Consider the following 18,919-nt stretch of genomic DNA (forward strand, 5'->3'; position numbering starts at 1 on the left):
GAATCATGGTGTCCATATCAATGAGATGACCTCCTTTAACCGCCACATAAGTGTTGTCTTTGTTGAAATTTGGGTTAAAGTGCTTGGCCAAATGGGTAACTAGTCCTCCATTTAGAATAAAAGCGGTGCCCTCTTTACCACAATCGACATTAAGCCATATTTCAACCAAAAGTCTTAGAGCATTATATGGCTTAGTATATTCCCTTCCTATGTTCAAGGCCGACTCAAGAAGAACACAATCGAGCTTGGTAAGATGATTCGTGTCATTTCTTGCTATCAAAGTATTCCCAATTACCTTATGCCACACTCTAATGCCCGGATGGTGGACTAATAGAGCACGACAATCATGAAAGCGCACAAATTTCTTTCCGGAAATTGCCTCCCAAAGAGGAGCGGGGTCATACTTGTCGGGAATCTTTGTATATTTCGGAGTATCGCTAAGGCCTTAAATCTTACTCAATTCACCAAAAATGATGCGTCTATCAACATTTGCAAGACGAAACTCGATGTGGGTTCTAGTCTCTACCCTTAGGACTTTCAAGGAACTCAAAAATTCCAAGGTGAGGGAGGGTATGTCAATTCTTTCATGGTAAACAATTTACCCAATCCCATAGCCTCGAAGAAGGTTTTGGTTTGTTTAAGAACACCCAATTTTGACAATGCATCTTCACAAATAAACTTAGTAGGCATAATGGTCTTCTTAGCAAAGTGAATGAATTTCTCCCTATGAGAGTCGGAAGTGAAAATTACCTCCGAATAATTGGATAATTGCTCAATGACCGGAGTTGTTGATGTTGTAGCTTCCATAGGGGGACCTTGTTGAACCTCCAACCTTGCCTCATGGACTACCAATGCCTTTGACAATTGTTTTTTTTGAAGAGTTTGTTGCCTTTTTGAAAGTGTCTTCTTTGGGGGTGCCTTGTTACCTCCTTTAGTTCTTGCCATTCTTGATTACACCAAAGAAAGATTGAAATCTCCAATTTTTAGTTATGCCCAAATCGATTTAAGATGAAAGAATGTTGCTTTGTATCTTGAAAATCGACTCAAAGGTTGAAGATTTTGGTGTTTAAATCAATTGTTGTTGTAAAAGGAGTGATTAATTCTTGTTGTGAGGAAGTTTGGATTTGATTTTGTTGAATTTGGTTGAGGAAATTTGATTTTGTTGATGGAGAGGATGAGGGTTTTTGGGTAGTGGGTAGTGTTTGAATGTAGAAGAAATGAAAATGAATGAGGGAAAAGGGTTTAAAAGACCCGTTATTTTTGAAACAGCAGCAGGGGACGAGCGGATCAGGCTGTGGGACGCTCGGATTCTGCAATTTTTGAACCAGGAAAAGACACCTTAGGACGAGCGTCTTTCAGCGAAGACGAGCGGATTCTTCAATTTGAGACGAGCGGATTTCTGAAGGGACGCTCGGATTCTGTTACAGGTTTATTCTTTAAATTTCAACTGCAGAAAGACGAGCGTCTTTGCTGTAAGATGAGCGTCCAGAATCAGACGAGCGGATTCCTATTTGAGACGCTCGGATTCTGTGATAGACCATTTTTTTGCATTTTGCAGCTCTACCAGACGAGCGTCTGGTGACATTGGACGCTCGGATTCTTCAGGACGAGCGGATTCTCCCTTTGGCCGCTCGGATTTCCCTTGACCACACGGATTCAGGTCCATCCGTAAGTATTGCATAACCCGTATCATTTTCATTCTTCTATTGTCGTGTTCTTCATTGTAGGGGCACTACAAAGGCATGAATAGCCTAGGCAATTGCTATCCCCACACTAAGTCAAAGCACTACACATCAATATAATCATAAGTCCCTCCCTCACTTCTCTCAAAAAATGATGAATATCTTGATCAAGGCACAAAAATATAAATCCAAAAATGACAAAAATGCAATGTAAAAATTGAAATGCAAGTTAGGGAGTTAGAATATTTACAAATGGTGGTTTAGGGAGGACTCCACCAAACTCTCATACAATGTGAGATGTCAAGGGGGCATGTTTAAGGTGTTGTTGATGTTATTCAACACCTTGAATAAGTAGTCGAAAGCTTGTTCATTATCATGATAAAGATCCTCAATAGATCTTTGCACTTGTTGTTCTCCTTGGTGGTCTTGGTTCATAGCATTACCAATATAGGGATTGAATATCCCTTCGAACTCATCATCCCAAAGACCGCAAACTTCGTCTACTTGATCATTAAAAATTTCTTGAGTTGATAGAGACAACTCTCCTTCTTTCTTGTCTTGGCCAATGAGGCCATCTCCTTCACTTGTCATGAGTGAGCTTTTCAAGCTCTCTTTGTTGCTATTCCCTTGCTCATTGAATGGAGCATCATCAACTTTCTTTTTCCATTGAAATTCCAACTTCTTCCTATCATCCTTCCGGCTATAGTGATCAACCATAAAGCATGGTTCATGCAAACGGGGAGCTCTCATGGTCTTGTCAAGATTGAAAGTTATGGTCTCGTCTCCCACTTCTAGAGTAAGCTCTCCGTGCTTCACATCTATCACCGCACCCGCGGTGTGCAAGAAAGGTCTACCAAGGATGATCGGAATATTGGAGTCTTCTTTCATGTCAACAATGACAAAGTCCACCGCGATGAAGAATTTTCCAATTCTAACGGGAACATCTTCCCATATCCCTAATGGTGTCTTCGTCGATCTATCGGCCATTTGGAGTGTGATGTTGGTACATTTAAGTTCTCCCATCCCTAGCCTTTTACTAACCGAATACGGCATAACACTCACGCTTGCTCCTAGATCACACAAAGCCTTGTTGATCGTGGTGTCGCCCATGGTACACGGTATTGAGAAGCTTCCCGAGTCTTTAAGTTTCGGAGGTGAACTCCCTTGAAGGATTGCACTACTGACCTTAGTGAAGGCGATAGTTTCAAGCTTCCGGATCAATTTCTTTTTCGTAAGGATGTCCTTCATGTACTTTGCATAGGCCGGCACGTGATTGATTAATTCCGTGAATGGAATCGAGACTTCCAAATTCTTCACAATTTCCATAAATTTTCCAAGTTGGTCATCGAACTTAGGCTTAGCTTGACGACTTGGGAATGGAAGTCTAATCACAACGGGCTCCTTCTCCTTGGCCTTTTCTTCACTTTTCTTTGAAACTTCTTCTTTTGTTGATTCTCCTTCCTTAGAGTTTTGCACAACTTCTTCTTTGTCACTAGCTTCCACAACTTCATCCTCCACTTGCTTCTTCGGCCCTTCATATCTTGTACCACTCCTCAAGTTAATGGCACTAATTAACCGTTTCATGTCTTGGGGGATTACCTTGAGGTGGTAATTGCCCCTTTTGTCTTTGAGAGTTTGAAGATGCTAGTTGGGTCATTTGAGTTTCCAACATTTTTGTGTGGGCTAGGATGTTGTTGATGGTGATGTCTTTTGCTTGGCTATCATTTTGCATTTGAGTGAAAAATTATTATTGATTCTTTTTTGCATTTGGAGGACCGCTTTTTGAACATCAAAACCTTGGTCATTTTGTTGATTGTATGGAGTTTGATTTTGGTAACCTTGGTTTTGGTTGAAAAAGGATCTTTGATTTTGGTTTCTCATGGGAGGTGGGGTGTATGTTTGTTGAGGGTTTTGAACATTTTAGCTTTTGTATGAGAGATTTGGGTGGAATTTGGTGTTTTCATTGTAATAATTTGAATAAGGGGTACCGCTCTTGTATGCTTGAAAAGCATTCACTTGTTCATTTGTTCCCCTACATTCACTTTGGTAATGTCCCAAAGTTCCACAATTCTCACATATTCCACTTGGGATTGATGAAGATGCTACCATGGCATTAACATGATGCTTTGGTGATTTTGAGGCTTCTTCAAGTTTAGCCATAGCTTTTTCAAACTTCAAGTTAATGGTATCAATATGAGCACTAAGTTGAGCACCCAATTGAGTAATAGAGTCCACTTCATGCTTTCCTCCTCTAGTAGCCTTGCGAGGTCTACTATATTGTGAGTTATGGACCGCCATTTCCTCAATCTTGTTCCAAGTTTGATTTGTTAGAAATCTATATCTCATTATTTAACATATTCATATATGTTACAAATTAATTTAGTCATAAAATTAATTACAAATCTTATGCATGCAAACTAAATAAGAAGAGATAAGAAAATCAATTTCTCACCATCTAAATTTCGGTCAAATGGGCACCAACAAGATCTCCTTCTTGTTAGTTCTTGAGCTTTCCAATAATGGATGAACATACTTGACTTCAAAATAGAAGCCCTCCAATTAGTAGCACCCAAGACTATCCCTCAATCCCACAAACTAATATGTACTAGATATTTGTAATGTGGTTTACCTTAAAATTGATTACTAAAACTCATATACTACTACTAGTAATATTAGTAATTGATATGAACAAATTAGATTCATAAAAGGGATTTTTATGAAGAACAAGAGAGAGAAAGAGAGGTATTTTTCATAAAAATGTAAGAATGAATAATGTGAGAAAAAACCCTCTAATCTTACTCACAAAAACCGGTGGCCTCATGTAGTCCATAGACCATAATTATTTTTCTTTTTGTCTTCACAAGACAAATAGGTGTAAGGCTTTGTCATGGTCAAGTCACTATAAAGTGTCATAGACAAATGAACAAGACAAAATTTCTAAAGCTTGCCCACCAATTTCGGTTTTGATATAGTAATATGAAGTCCATTTTATTTTTGTCAATTGTACAATTGTATGTCATGTGACATGTGACATGTCTTATGTCATGTTTTAATTTAAAATGCATATTTAACAAATTAAATATCATTTATAAATTAAATAAATCATATTTAACAAATTGACTAGTAATTTGAAATTACTTTCTCATAAATGGTCATTTAATTACTAGTTAATATAATTCACAACATCTTGTAATTATAACTGACTTATCATTCTCATCTCGCGTGTTTCGCAAACACCGATTAATTTTAGTAATATAACTTCTTAAATTACTAAATAAAATCTCATTTAATCACATTATAATAAGATGTCATTTTCTCTCTTATGATAACAATTTGTTCAATTTTAAGTAATTAATTAATCTGTATCGGCATACAATTAATTAATCTTTTCAATTAAGGGAATCGTCCTTTAGGTGTGACCTCAAGGGATCAACTGATCACCACCGTCGCACGACAGTAATGTCAAACTCTAGCCAGCCAATCATTACCGATATGTGTGGACCAGTTGATTATATATGTAATGTATCATCCCTTTCGTATTCTTGGTATGAGATTTAATAATGATATTTAAATCATGTGATCGCACTATTGTTGAGGACACATTTCCCAACATGATTATCGTCAACTTTGGTGAACATACCATTTGATCCCATGTTGAGAATGTTTCTTGAGTCTTCATAAAGACCATTCCAAAATTGTTGTACCAAGAACCACTCGCTAAGTCCATGATGAGGACATGAGCGACAAATTCCTTTGAACCGCTCCCAAGCTTCATACAAAGATTCTTCATCCCTTTGCTTAAAACCCGTAATTTGAGCTCTTATCATGTTAGTCTTTTCCGGAGGGTATAATTTTCTGTAGAAAGCAAGAGCCAACTTCTTCCAAGATTCAATTCTAAGAGTAGCCTTATCAAGGCCTTTCAACCATTGTTTCACGGTGCCGAATAGAGAAAAAGGGAATAAGACCCATCGAATTCGGTCTTGAGTTACACCGGTTTGTGCGATCGCATCACAATAGTCACAAAAAGTTTACATATGGGAATGAGGGTCTTCACTAGGCATGCCCCCAAATTGGCTTCTTTCGACTAATTGAATAAATGCGGATTTTGCAATGAAATTCCCGGTTAAGTGTTGTGGTGTGGGAGTACCATTGGGTAGGTTCTCCTCGGTTGGTACGGAATGTGAAGAAAACTTAGGCATTGTGGGTTGATTTTGTGATTGATTTGGTGTTGGGTTCTCCTCACCTTCTCTTGCAAAAGGGTTGATGAACTCAATAGTATTTGTTTGAATATCTACAACCTCACTAATACCTCTCAAAGTATTTCTAGCAAGTCTTCTATTGGTTGTCAAAGTCCTTTCAATTTCGTGATCAATGGGTAACAAGTTACCTTGTGATCTTCTAGACATGCAAAATATCAAACAACTCGAAAACAATTAGAACAAACCTTGAAGGGTTTTACTTCCCCAAGGCAAAGAAAGACACAACTAATAACAATCTAAGAAAATCAAATCAAGTTAACACCGTCCCCGGCAACGGCGCCATTTTTGGTCGGACACACTTGGAGCTTAGATTTTGGTTACTTGTCGTTAGGAGCACCTAGACCAAAACAATATTTATAACTTCACAAACAACTCTACTATTAGTAAAGAGGCAAGTAAAGGTCGGATCCTAGGGACGGGTATTGATGTAGGATTTTCGATTGCAAGTAGCGGTGTCTAGGGCTGTCATAATTTGGGTTGATGTAAGAAGATCACTAAACTAAATAACAATTAAAGTAAACAAGCAAGATGATTAAAATGAGATGTAAACAATTGATTAAAAGCACTAGGGTGTCATGGGGTCATAGGGGATTCATGGGAATTGATCACACAAACATATTCTCAAATTATAAGCAAGCAATTATTGTTGTGATGGATCGAGTTGGTTTATATCTTACAATCCTAGGAAGGTTTGGGTCCCGGAGCCGAATCGATTAGATTGTACAACACCTATAAGTCGACTTAATCCTCCCTACTCAACTATATTCATGGTCTAATGAGACTCGAGTTGGTTTATGTCTTACAAGTCTCATTGAAAAGGTAAGTGATGGGTAAAAAATGCAAGGATTCATAGGCTCGCATTTCATCAAAAATAACATGTGCATAAGTTGAGATCACAACAAGCAAGCAAATAAATTATGTGAACATATTAAATTAAGCATGAATCATCCCCCATGTTGGTTTCCTCTAATTACCCATTAACCCTAGTTAAGGAAACTACTCACTCATTATCAAGTTTAGCATGTTAACAAGGTTGTCAATCATATTAACAAAGCAAAACATGATGAATAAATGAAGATGATTAAAAATAATTAAAAAGGGATTAAGAGAATTATACCTAATAATGATTCCAAAATAAAGCAAAGAATAATAGAAGTACTTGATGAATGATTGGAAGGTTGTCAATATCCCAATAGTAACCTAAATAATCTTCAATTACCCAAAATAAAAGATGAACAAAAGGGAAATTAAGGAAATGAGATTTGTATTAATATTTGATTAGAAGTTGATTACAAGATTAAGAAGAGATTAGAATGATATAAACTACACTAAAGATTGATAAGAAGAACATGATTGATCTAATTAGACTAATAGGGTATTTATAGTGGGGATTAGGTACACAAATTAGGGTTTACTAATGGCTTAAATGACGATTAAGTCCTTGAGGAATCGCTCCTCTCTAGAGAGATGCGAGTCTCCTTTTTGCCGGTCTTTCACAAATATGCGCATCTTTCATGGAGGGAAGAAGAAGACGTATGGGGCTGTAAGACAATCCGAGCGTCTATGGGTCGGGACGGGCGGATTCTGTGGTGGCTGGACGGGCGTCTTTATAACTTGGACTAGCGGGTTGGGGTATTGTTGGACGGGCGTCCCTCTGGCAAAGACGCTCGGATCTCTGCAATGTTGGACGGGCGTCTTCATGGCTGGACGAGCGGATCTCGTCCCAGCCTTTCCTTTCTTCTTTTCTTCCAATAATCCTCCGGGATTTAGTCGGGGATGCAAGGATTTCTTCATCATTGCCCATCTAGTATAATATGTACAAAGGCCTTCTAGTCGTGTCTTTCTCTTTGATGCTTGGTCATTAGATTTGATCAATTTAGCTCTATTTTGCCATGAAAATGTGAGGTTTGCACTCCTCTCCTACCAAGGAAACAAAACCTCAAAGAATATGCAAAACAAAGGACTAAAGATAGTAAATGACCCAAATATGCACTAAAAAGCATAGGAACGAGGCTAATTCGGGGACTAAATATGCTCAAATAATGGTCACGTCAAATATCCCCAAACCGAACCTTTGCTCGTCCCGAGTAGAGAGGTGACAAAACTAGGACCCTTATTTAAACTATCCTACTAATATAACCGACATGAGACAATTAGCGGGACTCACTCCGCCCCTTCAACTCACAACAAGACAACCATGAGGTAAGATGCCTTCTTGCAAAGCAAGGTAGATCTTGCCAAAATGGCGACACATCCAAACATTAAAGCACACAAAATCAAGTAATGGATGCATCTACAAATGAATAGTCACTTTCCTCATCTAAGTGGCGGAAATTATCTACAAGGGAAGCAATTCAAGGGTACACACTCCTTCATAGATGCGATTTCTTCAAACTACTAAGCCTAGAAGGATACCAATAAATCACCTCCAAGTTGTGTCAAGCTAGGGTACCTTTGTCCTCAATCGTTAAATGCTTTTGTCAAGAATAGACTCCCTATGTTGTTAGAAACACTGGAGGATCGCGGAATTCCCCTTCTTGCCTAGACAAGAAGAAGGGTCATCCCCTCTCTACCATGCACAAAAATGGATACGATGGATAAAGGGATCGATAGTATTTGAGTTTCATTTGGGAGTTTGCTTTTGTTTTTTGTTTTCCCCCCCAATTTCTTGTGGCATATAACATTTGAGAACACTTCCTTTTTGCCATTTCTTTTGATGTTTGGAATTTCAACACTTGACAATTTTTCAACTTTTTTCATTTTCTTTTGAACATTTTCAAAGTCACCCCATATGTAGTGAGGGTGCCTTATATTTGAAGCATAGGAGTTTTCATTTTTGTTACTCCTCTTTTCTTTTGATGCATTTTGCAAACTTTTTGACTTTTCATTTCTTGAACTCAAATTTGAACAATTTTTGTTTTGTTTTGTGCCCATTCCTTTTGATGACAAAATGTGGTAGAACATGGATGATGGTTGCATGGTTTCAAGGGTCACCTTGGAATAAACGGTAGCCAAGGAGTTATCACACCACAAGGTACTCTTGACTAGGCCTTAATCCATGGGTCAAAGGATACTAACATGACACATCCTAGGGTGTTTTACAAGTATTCTAACAACCAAAATCTTAAGAAGAAAAAGCATCTACTAGGGCCTATATACACTTGTCGAGCTTCCCAAGTAGACGGTTTCGCAACATTTTTCTAACATGCAACTATATGCCATGATGCAACTAACATTTATACATCCTAATGCATATGCTTCTACCAACTAGTATGCCAAATAATCTAAATGCAATCCTAAATTCACATTGTTTTTACCGCATCAATCAAAATAAAGCCACATAGTCAATAACTTAAAGAGGAAAAAGGAGATTGTAAAGATCATACCATGCAGTCTTCAATATCCTCATGTCTCGGATGTGGCGTAGTCAATCAATGTGAACAAGGATGAACAAACACAATATATACAAGACTACACTACAAAGGAAATGAACATGTTTTTGATTTTTTTTTCAATTTTTCAATTTTTTTGGATTTTTGAATAAAAGTCAAGTTAGAATTTCCCATCCCCACACTAGTATGGGCATTGTCCTCAATGGCCAATACGATAGGAAATTATGCAATGAATATGCATGATTTCTAAACTAAATGCAAACTACACTAAGCTACACTACATGATGCATGTGTTTTTGTTATGGCGGAGAGCATAATTTAAATTAGCTCCCGATGCATATGCATGGACTTCCCCAAACCAAAATAGACATTATTTCTAACGTCTTGAATTTCGGGGTAGTTCATGCACATGGAATGCAATGCATAAAACTACAAATTATTATTTTGGATTTTACAAGTTGGGAACAATAAAAAGAACACCTTAATGAAGCCAAGGTGTTAGTCCTCCATGTTGCTAGGACTCCACAAACAAATGATCAAAATAGAATAAAGAAAACAAAAGAATTAGACAAACCATAAGAGGGGTGAAAGAATGTAGGAGCCTCCAAGGTTTGCTAATCCTCCATCATATCATCATTATCATCATCTTCCTCCATAGATGTGTAATCATCTCCACTCCCACATTCACTTCCTTGCTCTTCCTCACTTTCTTCTTCCTCTTCTTGAGCTTCTTCTTCTTGAACTTCTTCTTGAACACCACCCTCTTCAACAACATTCTTCTCTCCACCCGGTCTTCCACGACTAGAGGTGCTAGTAAAGAAAACTTCCCTATCCGCCCAACTAGGCAAAGGACATGATGGATCAAGAAGTCCTTGCCTAGCTAGATGTAGGAGGGGCGGATATTGGGCCTTGTAAGCATCCACTCTATCATTGTAAGTTTGCTTGTGCATTTCCCTCATGAGTAGAGTCATGTAGTCATTTCCTACCTCGACATCCTTGGGTTTGAACTCGTGATACTCAAATGGGTAGGGTGGTGTGACAATGGAGGAGGAGGGCTCGTCAATCTCGCCTCTTTGTTGTTGAATAATGTACTCGGTCTCCTCAGAGAGTGGAAGAAGGTAGTTTTGTCAGTGAACACTCAATCGGCAAATCTTTGAAGGCAAAGTGAAGGACCTAGCTTCATTGGTTAACCACCCATATTTGGTGTCAAGAGAATCATGCTTGACCCACTTAAACTTGTGAATCATGGTGTCCATATCAATGAGATGACCTCCTTTAACCGCCACATAAGTGTTGTCTTTGTTGAAATTTTGGTTAAAGTGCTTGGCCAAATGGGTAACTAGTCCTCCATTTACAATAAAAGCGGTGCCCTCTTTACCACAATCGACATTAAGCCATCTTTCAACCAAAAGTCTTAGAGCATTATATGGCTTAGTATATTCCCTTCCTATGTTCAAGGCCGACTCAAGAAGAACACAATCGAGCTTGGTAAGATGATTAGTTCCATTTCTTGCTATCAAAGTATTCCCAATAACCTTATGCCACACTCTAATGCCCGGATGGTGGACTAATAGAGCACGACAATCATGAAAGCGCACAAATTTCGTTACGGAAATTGCCTCCCAAAGAGGAGCGGGGTCATACTTGTCGGGGATCTTTGTATATTTCGGAGTATCGCTAAGGCCTAAAATATTATTCAATTCACCAAAAGTGATGCGTCTATCAACATTTGCAAGACGAAACTCGATATGGGTTCTAGTCTCTACCCTTGTGACTTTCAAGGAACTCAAAAATTCCAAGGTGAGGGAGGGGTATGTCAATTCTTTCATGGTAAACAATTTACCCAATCCCATAGCCTCAAAGAAGGTTTTGGTTTGTTCAAGAACACCCAATTTTGACAATGCATCTTCACAAATAAACTTAGTAGGCATAATGGTCTTCTTAGCAAAGTGAATGAATTTCTCTCTATGAGAGTCGGAAGTGAAAATTACCTCCGGATAATTGGATAATTGCTCAATGACCGGAGTTGTTGATGTTGGAGCTTCCATAGGGGGACCTTGTTGAACCTCGAACCTTGCCTCATGAACTACCAATGCCTTTGACAATTGTTTTGTTTGAAGAGTTTGTTGCCTTTTTGAAAGTGTCTTCTTTGGGGGTGCCTTGTTACCTCCTTTAGTTCTTGCCATTCTTGATTACACCAAAGAAAGATTGAAATCTCCAATTTTTAGTTATGCCCAAATCGATTTAAGATGAAAAAATGTTGCTTTGTATCTTGAAAATCGACTCAAAGGTTGAATATTTTGGTGTTTAAATCAATTGTTGTTGTAAAAGGAGTGATTAATTCTTGTTGTGAGGAAGTTTGGATTTGATTTTGTTGAATTTGATTGAGGAAATTTGATTTTGTTGATGGAGAGGATGAGGGTTTTTGGGTAGTGGGTAGTGTTTGAATGTAGAAGAAATGAAAATGAATGAGGGAAAAGGGTTTAAAAGACCCGTTATTTTAGAAACAGCAGCAGGGGATGAGCGGATCAGGCTGTGGGACGCTCGGATTCTGCAGTTTTTGAACCAGGAAAAGACGCCTTAGGACGAGCGTCTTTCAGCGAAGACGAGCGGATTCTTCGATTTGAGACGAGCGGATTTATGAAGGGACGATCGGATTCTGTTACAGGGTGATTCTTTAAATTTCAACAGCAGAAAGACGAGTGTCTTTGCTGTAAGACGAGCGTCCAGAATCAGACGAGCGGAATCCTATTTGAGACGCTCGTATTCTGTGACAGACCATTTTTTTGCATTCTGCAGCTCTACCAGACGAGCGTCTGGTGACATTGGACGCTCGGATTCTTCAGGACGAGCGGATTCTCCCTTTGGCCACTCGGATTCTCCCTTGACCACACGGATTCAGGTCCAACCGTGGGTATTGCATAACCCGTATCATTTTCATTCTTCAATTCTCGTGTTCTTCATTGTAAGGGCACTACAAAGGCATGAATAGCCTAGGCAATTGCTATCCCCACACTAAGTAAAAGCACTAGACATCAATATAATCATAAGTCCTTCCCTCACTTCTCTCAAAAAATGATGAATATCTTGATCAAGGCACAAAAATATAAATCCAAAAATGACAAAAATACAATGTAAAAATTGAAATGCAAGTTAGGGAGTTAGAATATTTACAAATTGTGGTTTAGGGAGGACTACACCAAACTCTCATCCAATGTGAGATGTCAAGGGGGCATGTTCAAGGTGTTGTTGATGTTACTCAACACCTTGAAGAAGTTGTCGAAAGCTTGTTCATTATCATGATAAATATCCTCAATAGATCTTTGCACTTGTTGTTCTCCTTGGTGGTCTTGGTTCATAGCATTACAAATATAGGGATTGAATATCCCTTCGAACTCATCATCCCAAAGACCGCAAACTTCGTCTACTTGATCATTAAAAATTTCTTGAGTTGATAGAGACAACTCTCCTTCTTTCTTGTCTTGGCCAATGAGGCCATCTCCTTCACTTGTCATGGGTGAGCTTTTCAAGCTCTCTTTGTTGCTATTCCCTTGCTCATTGAATGGAGCATCATCAACTTTCTTTTTCCATTGGAATTCCGACTTCTTCCTATCATCCTTCCGGCTATAGTGATCAACCATAAAGCATGGTTCATGCAAACGGGGAGCTCTCATGGTCTTGTCAAGATTGAAAGTTATGGTCTCGTCTCCCACTTCTAGAGTAAGCTTTCCGTGCTTCACATCTATCACCGCACCCGCGGTGTGCAAGAAAGGTCTATCAAGGATGATCGGAATATTGGAGTCTTCTTCCATGTCAACAATGACAAAGTCCACCGCGATGAAGAATTTTCCAATTCTCACTGGAACATCTTCCCATATCCCTAATGGTGTCTTCGTCGATCTATCGGCCATTTGGAGTGTGATGTTGGTACATTTAAGTTCTCCCATCCCTTGCCTTTTACTAACCGAATACGGCATAACACTCACGCTTGCTCCTAGATCACACAAAGCCTTGTTGATCGTGGTGTCGCCCATGGTACACGGTATTGAGAAGCTTCCCGGGTCTTTAAGTTTCGGAGGTGAACTCCCTTGAAGGATTGCACTACTCACCTTAGTGAAGGCGATAGTTTCAAGCTTCCGGATCGATTTCTTTTTCTTAAGGATGTCCTTCATGTACTTTGCATAGGCCGGCACGTGATTGATTAATTCCGTGAAAGGAATCGAGACTTCCAAATTCTTCACAATTTCCATAAATTTTCCAAGTTGGTTATCGAACTTAGGCTTAGCTTAACGACTTGGGAATGGAAGTCTAATCACAACGGGCTCCTTCTCCTTGGCCTTTTCTTCACTTTTCTTTGAAACTTCTTCTTTTGTTGATTCTCCACTTGCTTCTTCGGCCCTTCATATCTTGTACCACTCCTCAAGTGAATGGCACTAATTAACCGTTTCATGTCTTGGGGGATTACCTTGAGGTGGTAATTGCCCATTTTGTCTTTGAGAGTTTGAAGATGCTACTTGGGTCATTTGAGTTTCCAATATTTTTTTGTGGGCTAGGATGTTGTTGATGGTGATGTCTTTTGCTTGGCTATCCTGTTGCATTTGAGTGAAAAATTCTTTTTGATTCTTTTGCATTTGGAGGACCGCTTTTTGAACATCAAAACCTTGATCATTTTGTTGATTGTATGGAGTTTGATTTTGGTAACCTTGGTTTTGGTTGAAAAAGGGTCTTTGATTTTGGTTTCTCATGGGAGGTGGGGTGTATGTTTGTTGAGGGTTTTGAACATTTTGGCTTTTGTATGAGAGATTTGGGTGGAATTTGGTGTTTTCATTGTAATAATTTGAATAAGGGGTACCGCTCTTATATGCTTGAAAAGCATTCACTTGTTCATTTGTTCCCCTACATTTACTTTGGTCATGTCCCAAAGTTCCACAATTCTCACATATCCCACTTGGATTGATGAAGATGCTACCATGGCATTAACATGATGCTTTGGTGATTTTGAGGCTTCTTCAAGTTTAGCCATAGCTTTTTCAAACTTCAAGTTAATGATATCAATATGAGCACTAAGTTGAGCACCCAATTGAGTAATAGAGTCCACTTCATGCTTTCCTCCTCTAGTAGCCTTGCGAGGTCTACTATATTGTGAATTATGGACCGCCATTTCCTCAATCTTGTTCCAAGTTTGATTATCGTCAACTTCGGTGAACATACCATTTGATCCCATGTTGAGAATGTTTCTTGAGTCTTCATAAAGACCATTCCAAAATTGTTGTACCAAGAACCACTCGCTAAGTCCATGATGAGGACATGAGCGACAAATTCCTTTGAAACGCTCCCAAGCTTCATACAAAGATTCTTCATCCCTTTGCTTAAAACCCGTAATTTGAGCTCTTAGCATGTTAGTCTTTTTCGGAGGGTAGAATTTTTTGTAGAAAGCTAGAGCCAACTTCTTCCAAGAGTCAATTCCAAGAATAGCCTTATCAAGGCCTTTCAACCATTGTTTCACGGTGTCGATTAGAGAAAAAGGGAATAAGAACCTTCGAATTTGGTCTTGAGTTACACCGGTTTATGAGATCGCATCCCAATAGTCACAAAAAGTTTCCATATGGAAATGAGGGTCTTCACTAGGCATGCCCCCAAATTGGCTTCTTTCGACTAATTGGATAAATGCGGATTTTGCAATGAAATTGCCGGTTAAGTGTTGTGGTGTGGGAGTACCATTGGGTAGGTTCTCCTCGGTTGGTACGGAATGTGATGAAAACTTAGGCATTGTGGGTTGATTTTGTGATTGATTTGGTGTTGGGTTCTCCTCACCTTCTCTTGCAAAAGGGTTGATGAACTCAATAGTATTTGTTTGAATATCTACAACCTCACTAATACCTCTCAAAGTATTTCAAGCAAGTCTTCTATTGGTTGTCAAAGTCCTTTCAATTTCGTGATCAATGGGTAACAAGTTACCTTGTGATCTTCTAGACATGCAAAATATCAAACAACTCGAAAACAATTAGAATAAACCTTGAGGAGTTTTACTTCCCCAAGGCAAAGAAAGACACAACTAATAACAATTTAAGAAAATAAAATCAAGTTAACACCGTCCCCGGCAACGGCGCTATTTTTGGTCGGACTCACTTGGAGCTTAGATTTCGGTTACTTGTCGTTAGGAGCACCTAGACCAAAACAATATTTATAACTTCACAAACAACTCTACTATTAGTAAAGAGGCAAGTAAAGGTCGGATCCCAAGGGACGGGTATTGATGTAGGATTTTCGATTGCAAGTAGCGGTGTCTAGGGGTGTCACAATTTGGGTTGATGTAAGAAGATCACTAAAAAAAATAACAATTAAAGTAAACAAGCAAGATGATTAAAATGAGATGTAAACAATTGATTAAAAGCACTAGGGTTTCATGGGGTCATAGGGGATTCATGGGAATTGATCACACAAACATATTCTCAAATTATAAGCAAGCAATTATTGTTGTGATGGATCGAGTTGGTTTATATCTTACAATCCTAGGAAGGTTTGGGTCCCGGAGCCGAATCGATTAGATTTTACAACACCTACAAGTCGACTTAATCCTCCCTACTAAACTATATGCATGGTCTAATGAGACTCGAGTTGGTTTATGTCTTACAAGTCTCATTGAAAAGGTAAGTGATGGGTAAAAAATGCAAGGATTCATAGGCTCGCATTTCATCAAAAATAACATGTGCATAAGTTGAGATCACAACAAGCAAGCAAATAAATTATGTGAACATATTAAATTAAGCATGAATCATCCCCCATGTTGGTTTCCCCTAACTACCCATTAACCCTAGTTAAGGAAACTACCCACTCATTATCAAGTTTAGCATGTTAACAAGGTTGTCAATCATATTAACAAAGCAAAAGATGATGAATAAATGAAGATGATTAACAATAATTAAAAAGGGATTAAGAGAATTATACATAATAATGATTCCAAAATAAAGCAAAGAATAATAGAAGTACTTGATGAATGATTGGAAGGTTGTCAATCTCCCAATAGTAACCCAAATAATCTTCAATTACCCAAAATAAAAGATAAACAAAAGAGAAATTAAGGAAATGAGATTTGTATTAATATTTAATTAGAAGTTGATTACAAGATTAAGAAGAGATTAGAATGATATAAACTACACTAAAGATTGATAAAAAGAACATGATTGATCTAATTAGACTAATAGGGTATTTATAGTGGGGATTAGGTACACAAATTAGGGTTTACTAATGGCTTAAATGACGATTAAGTCCTTGAGGAATCGCTCCTCTCTAGAGAGATGTGAGTCTCCTTTTTGCCGGTCTTTCACAAATATGCGCATCTTTCATGGAGGGAAGAAGAAGACGTATGGGGCTGTAAGACAATCCGAGCGTCTATGGGTCGAGACGGGCGGATTCTGCGGTGGCTGGACGGGCGTCTTTATAGCTTGGACGAGCGGGTTGGGGTGTTGTTGGACGGGCGTCCCTCTGGCAAAGACGCTCGGATCTCTGCAGTGTTGGACGGGCGTCTTCATGGCTGGACGAGCGGATCTCGTCCCAGCCTTTCCTTTCTTCTTTTCTTCCAATAATCCTCCGGGATTTAGTCGAGTATGCAAGGATTTTTTCATCATTGCCCATCTACTATAATATGTACAAAGGCCTTCTAGTCTTGTCTTTCTCTTTGATGTTTGGTCATTAGATTTGATCAATTTAGCTCTATTTTGCCATGAAAATACGAGGTTTGCACTCCTCTCCTACCAAGGAAACAAAACCTCAAAGAATATGCAAAACAAAGGACTAAAGATAGTAAATGACCCAAATATGCACTAAAAAGCATAGGAACGAGGCTAATTCGGGGACTAAATATGCTCAAATAATGGTCACATCAGTATCCCTCTCTCTATTGCTTCTAGGGAAACCCTATGGCTCCTTCGCCCAGTATCCGATTCCAAATTACTCTCATCACCTGAATCTTCTTCGTTTGACCTTTTCCCATCATTTATTTTCCGCTTTCCACCCATATCTAAACCAGAAACTAACAAACTACTAACTTTAAGCATTAAGTCGACATAGCAGGAGCACCGTCTCAAATAAATGATCACACAGTATACCTAAAAATATAGGTGTTTTTTAACACACAATATACTTAAAATAATAGGTGTTGTTTAACACACAATAAACCTAAGATAATTAGGGGATAATATCACAACTAAAAAAAGAAAATAAAGACATTAATTTAATTAGACGAAGGAGTAGGGTTTATTATTACTTCTTCAAAGAGGAGAAGCCGACCCCGGTATGGCGATGACGGTGGGGACGACAGAGGCAATAGGGATGGAGACGGCGACGGCGACTGCAAAGGCGATGACGACGGAGAATAGTAGTGGTTCTAGGGAAACTCAGTGTTCGAAGGTTTTAAGTGAGCGAGGAGAAGGTTTGCCTGTGTGTTGGTTGAAGAATTATTTAATTGAAACTAATAAACACGGGTTAAGCGAAACCGTATTCTGTATTTTGCAATATGACCACGGCTGACTATAAACCCGTAATTGTTTTCATTATAATACATCGGTTGGTGCCTAACCATTGTCATTTATCTTTCATTGTGTCAAGTTTTTCCCGCAAAAAAAAGGCATCTTCCATATTTGGTAATCCGTATTAAGTTAGTAAAAACTTCTTTCCTCAATTAGGCAACTGCGATAGCAAGTGGGGGAATATGGAAATTCAAGACTAAATTATACACAGCCCAATGTAATTAATGCATATATAAAAACTTCTTTCCTCAATTAGTTTCCAAAATACAACCCAATGAGCAATTAATAAACATACATTAATCAAATGACCCAAAATACACTACATCATGGACAATATCTCTTCCAATTAATGATGGTGTAGGAGTCTATTTCAACTCTGATCTTTTCCTCCAAATCCGACATCACTTTCGATGACCTAAACCACCATTGACGACAACCTTTTGTTGCTTCACTCACGGTAGATACATACCAATCGCATCTGGGTAATATATACCCCACCATCAAATCCTCAGAAGAACCAACTTTGAAAGCCGATGAATTCTCATCTGTACCTTCAAGAATTATATGTTTATGGGGGAACTTAATGAAATAGAAAGGACATTGTTTCTTTAATTTTTCTCGTAACGCATCCATTTTCTTCTCGTTTTCAATATAGCTCGGTTGACGACGCAATTCCCTTAATCATTTATTTTCTGCTTCTTTTGACAACTTACGATCCCTCAGCACCCATGGACTCACAATATTTGTACCTTGGTTAACGACCATAATTTTGGAACAAAATTGAAATTATAGAATCACCCACCAATAATGCAGTGTTGATTCAAACCCACCAATAATGCAACGTTGATTCAATAAAAATAATCGAACAAATCGTGCATTGGTCAAATCAAGAATAATGAGAAATATTAGCCACGGCTTAAAAAATACCGTATGGTCAAACAATTAATTATTTTTTAATATATTGAGTCGTATGGTCATATCTTACATGTATTTATTTTTTTAATATATTGAGTTGTATGGTCAAACATTTAATAAACTGTGTACGTTGAAGTTAGAAC

The 18,919-nt window shown here is 38.5% G+C and overlaps 2 non-coding genes across 2 annotated transcripts; both read left to right on the plus strand.

Annotated features, from left to right (window-relative positions):
* The first annotated feature begins 5,402 nt into the window (after positions 1-5,402).
* On the plus strand, positions 5,403-5,509 carry LOC141654378 (small nucleolar RNA R71). Its single transcript, XR_012547938.1, has one exon. It is a non-coding gene; the product is annotated as a small nucleolar RNA R71 (small nucleolar RNA).
* A 9,115-nt stretch (positions 5,510-14,624) lies between these two features.
* Positions 14,625-14,731, plus strand: LOC141654164 (small nucleolar RNA R71). Its single transcript, XR_012547730.1, has one exon. It is a non-coding gene; the product is annotated as a small nucleolar RNA R71 (small nucleolar RNA).
* Positions 14,732-18,919: the final 4,188 nt, after the last annotated feature.

Source organism: Silene latifolia, chromosome 4 (genome assembly GCF_048544455.1).
Source record: "Silene latifolia isolate original U9 population chromosome 4, ASM4854445v1, whole genome shotgun sequence".
NCBI lineage: Eukaryota > Viridiplantae > Streptophyta > Magnoliopsida > Caryophyllales > Caryophyllaceae > Silene > Silene latifolia.